This window comes from Hibiscus syriacus, unplaced genomic scaffold (genome assembly GCF_006381635.1).
Source record: "Hibiscus syriacus cultivar Baekdansim isolate YM2019G1 unplaced genomic scaffold, ASM638163v2 tig00116997_pilon, whole genome shotgun sequence".
Classification (NCBI taxonomy): domain Eukaryota; kingdom Viridiplantae; phylum Streptophyta; class Magnoliopsida; order Malvales; family Malvaceae; genus Hibiscus; species Hibiscus syriacus.
Genome location: NW_024063513.1, coordinates 5,689,468 through 5,694,338, shown reverse-complemented (window position 1 = coordinate 5,694,338; position 4,871 = coordinate 5,689,468). Strand labels below are relative to the sequence as shown.

At 40.1% G+C, this 4,871-nt stretch overlaps 1 pseudogene; it reads right to left on the bottom strand.

Annotated features, from left to right (window-relative positions):
• Positions 1 to 921: 921 nt before the first annotated feature.
• Positions 922 to 4,172, bottom strand: LOC120194147 (annotated as a pseudogene).
• Between the last annotated feature and the right edge of the window lie 699 nt (positions 4,173 to 4,871).

Here is a 4,871-nt window from a genome sequence, read left to right as displayed (position 1 = left end):
TCTTGTCTCATCTGCCTAAGGTGTAAGTTTAATGTCTGCATATGTATTATCATGTTGCATGATTACTTCCTTTCATGGTCTGAGATAAAGGAGATCTTTAATGATGAGACGATGTATATAATTGGTTAGCTTATTGGAGTAAATGGGTGTAGGAAAGCTTCCATCGCTGTTGAATAGCTTTTATACATAAAGAAATCTATAAATCCTGTCAAAGAATATCTAATGCTTAAAATAATTACATGCAGAGGTTGTTTTGATTCTGGTAGTTGCAGACTATATTATCTTTAAAGTCAATATTTGAGTATTGCGCATGCTTAAATATTGTTATAAAGGTACGATACTCTTGATATATGAAATGCTATTCATGTAACATATGTTCCATATCCGCAATCAACCGGAGTGGGAATTGGGAAATACATAGATTGCATTTAGAGTTAAGCAGAGGACATCTATTATTTTTTGTGCCTGCGGAGCACTGTGGGATAGATGGATTGTTAGTTCCAAACTTTGCAAGTGATAATGGTAAGTCACATCCAGGCATTGCTTGAAAGTTGGTTGGAAAGTTACATTTACTGTTGTTGAGTGGTAACTTTGACTTAAAAGTTTTTTTTCAAGAAAAAGTACCCGTAGAGATGAGTTCCTTTTTACTAGACAATTGCAGTTAAAGGTAACAGTGAGGCTTGTAGTTCTAAGCAGTGAAAAACATTGATTATGTTTACTAGACCATGCTTGCATGCTACCAACAGAACCTATGAACTATGTTACGAACACAAGTCATTACCATACATTGCAAGTAAAGGTGGTAAAAACAAAAAACAAAATTTTTGTTCCCATTCGTACACTAAGTGATTATAATCATGGCAAAGTACAGAATACAAAATTAAAAGGATTAACATAATAATATAAGGCTTTCATAAGTGATTGTTATAGAGCGGGTAAAATTCTTGCTTCCCCATTTCTCCGTTCTCCCACAACCTAGTGATTTTGGTGTTGGTAAGAGTGGGTTATAGAGCAGGCAGAGAGGAAGGGTGAACAAGGGTTGAACCGAGGAGATTATTGCGAAGGTTGGCACTTTCATTTGCCTTGTTGTTCTCAGCTCTCGTACTGCTTCCGGTGCTGCTAGTAGAAAGAGAAGCAAACGTAGTCTTTTGTAGGACACCGAGTGGTGATGTGTTCTTACACTCACCCGTGCTGTTGTTGGTACTATGCAATACCTCACCAAGAGGACCACCCATGGATGACTCCCAAGAGATGGGAATCCAATTCGCTTGCCTCTGGTTTGATTCATTGCCCACTCCCAACCCCATGTGTATAGGATAGAATTCACGTGATAATCTGAGAGGGGAAAGTGTTACTTTCTCATTGTTGTTGGTAGAGGAAGTAAAGGAAATAAAATCAGTGGCAGCCATGGGTACTGATATGGTAAGTTGAGTCCCATCTGATTGAACATCAACCTCAGGCCAAGAAATGGCTGAACGATCAGACTGGGTTTTAGGCCACTCATCCATGAATTGGCGAAGGGAATGCTGGGTCTCAGTTTCTTGATTGCTAGCGTCTAGAGAGGAACCAAAATTTCTGCACTTGATCAAGGAAAAACCTTTATGAGATGGGTTAAGAAGTGAGTCAGAGGAAACTACTCCAAACTCGGCCCTCGAGTTTTGTTCATATGAGATGGGCTGCTTCGGGATCAAGGAGGAGTTTTCTTTAGATTTTAGGTCACAGGTCAGGGATTTGACGGCGAGTCCTGGCGCGGTGTCTTTACTCGGAAGCAACCTAGAAGAGAACCAACCGTCAATAGAATTAGCATTAGATGAATGACAAACTTTTACAGTAACAGGGTATTAAACAATCTGTTACAAGAACCTTCCCTAACAGTAACTAGTGAGGCCAGTCACTGTCAGGAATGGCAGAAGATAGGTAGATTCCACAATCTAACATTATTATTCTTTAGAAAGCAAGACAAGATAATAATAATAGTGGGCACAAGGTAGGCACCCTACCATGCCAAGATAAATGTTATCAACAGCAGCTTACAAACAAGGAATGAATCCTGATGGGACGAATTCTGTCACCTGTTCAGTGGAGCTTCCGCTGAAAGGTTAGATGCACTACCAGGCGGCCAATTCTTGAACTGCTGTTGTGCGATGGAGAGGCTGTTGGACGCGCCGCTGCCACTGGTTGGCCCTGCCACTGACTGATGTTGGGGATGATGAGACATTAGGCATCAGTTTGGTGGTAGTGGCGGCGGCGGAATGGCCAGATTGGCCTTCCACAGGCTTTCTTGAACGATGGCGGCCCCTGTTCATATGCCGCTCGCAATACTTCTGGTCGGCAACAGCATCTCTTGAACACCGCCATTTCTTTCCATCCGTTCTACGGCACCGTCCTGGCTCTGGATCAGTGTTATTTGAGAACCCAAGATGAAAAGCTCCCCATCCCACTGTTGCAACATCATTAAAAAAAACTTGTCAATAAAACACACAGTGCAAATCATTACAAAGAACATCCCACTGCATCCTTAAGCACGCATGACAACGCCCCAAATCTGTTAGCTAAACTGCGTTTAGTGCAAAATAAAACTTTCTGGTTTACCATTGATATCAATTTTATCACACACTGCTTTAAAAAATGTTGTGTGAAGCTGCCTAGTCGTATATGGGACCAAAACAAATGTAGGTTAGATTTCAATTGTCTTGACAGTGATGCTTTTGATTCAAACAAATTTCCAAGTCAAGTAGCGCGTGTAGTGCATCGTTTTGGCTTAGTTGAACACTGTTTTCTGTATTCACAGTTTGGGGGAGAAAAGAAAAAAGGATAATAGAAACCCCATAAAGTACTTCTTTGCCAATAAGAACACAAAGTGCATCACTAGCTGGAGCCTCTCTCCTTCATACTCCCAAATCATTCTGAGAGAGAGAGAGAGAGAGAGAGAGAATATTTGATGCAACGTTTGCAATTATACGAACATTATAGAAAGAGGGGAAAAAGTTTTATTTTCTTTGTTTCTCTGAGAAGAGAGTAGAGACAACTTACATGTATTGGGTCTGAGGAGTCCACCAGAGAAAATAGAAAAACTAGCAGAATGGGATTTTCTTATAGGAATGGGAAGATCAGATGGTATAGGCGCATTAGAAGTTATGTACTTGTAGATCAAAGCCTGGTGTTCAAGCTCCATCCATTGAGATGGAGTGAATGGTCCTCTAGCTCCTGTTAACACCCCATGCATGTTTGTACCATTAAACCCTCCACTGCTGTAGCCTTTAACAAAAAAAACAAAGAAAAACAAGTGAAGGTTAAAGGAGAAAGATTGAAACAAAAATTAAATAAAAATGACGAGAGAAAAGCCAAAATTTCAAGGCTTTCAAAGCAGTGAAATAGAATTTCTTTAAAAAAAATGTTTTTACTCCAATGTAAAAAAATGGAAAAATGGAGGCAGGTAAGGATTGAGGAGAACCCAAAAAAAACAACCGAGAATGAAACCTTTTGGTTTTCATCTTTTGCTCTCATAGTCACCGTTTGAGTTATTTACCAAAAATACTGCTCGCTCTCCCGAGACAGGAAGAAGAAAAATAGACAACCTCACTTTTATTTGACAAGACTTAAACCAAAGACCGGTCATAGATTACCATGAAAAGACAGACCCAACACCAGAACCCATGGAATCAAACCAGAAAAGCAATAAGAAAACCTGTCGAGTCTTTGCATCAACCGACGTGTCAAAGCCATTTGCATAGTTTCCTCAATGATATTTTGAATATGTAATGATGTTGGAATCTTAACATCTTTCGACATATGTACCTGTGTTTCTAGTGTAAGCAGGTGATGTGAGGTAAAGTAAGGGAATGCGACATTTTGAGCCACTGAAGGAGCTTCTGATTTGGGAGCAGAAAAGCTCAGTATTGTTGCTGCTGTTGTTGTCCGTCAGAGAAGATAGAGGTATTGGATCTCAGTAAAGTATTTCTGTGGTTCAGCAACGTTGCCTTGGAGGCTGAGAAATCTTCAAATTTGGCCAGCTTTGAACTCCTCCACTGATCCTCATTATTTCCAGATCTCTCTTGCTTCGGGTACCCGGACTCATACCTTTTCTGCATCGTCTCAGGATCAGGAGCAAAACCAGTAGTAGCCGCCTCTAAACCCACGAACCCCTCCAGACCCATCACCTCAAAATCCATACAGAACACACTCCCCCACAATCCAACCTACAAGGGAAGCTCAAGATTCAAGAGCATTGGGTGTTCTTACTTGCGCTAAAGACAGCAACTTGTCAAGTGCAAAGATGTTCGGTTTTAATGTTTGGTTCATAAGTATTATGGTTTAAGCTTTAGCTCAGACTCGGAGTAGACTTGCTTCCGTTTAAAGATTTGATGTTAAGAGGGAATAAAGACAAATAATTTGAGACAGAGAAAGAGATAGAGTAACGGAGGCAAAGAAAAAACTGAGCGGACAAAACTAGTCCTAAACACTAGTGTCTCTCGATATATATCTTAATATTGATAGGACCCCACCGCAACCCCCCCCCCCCCCCAAAAAAAACACCCCGAATAGGGATAGGGATACTCTTACTGTTTAATCAAAAGATGAACATTTTTATTTGGGGTGAGTATTTGATCGGGTTTAATTTAATAAAAAGATTTTTGAGGTAATTTAATTAATAATTATTAATTTGTTTAAAATTTGTGAGTTCAATATATTTATTAGACTTTTTGTTTGAAAATGACATTATATGATAGATGGGTTGCTTGAAATCAGCAAGCTCGGCGCAAGGTGAGTTTGGATTAGATTCAGACATTTTTTTCTGAGATGAAACAGTGTGGAAATCGGTGGTGAAGCAAAAAGACTAGGCGGGCTTCGAGGCACAAAACCAGACAATG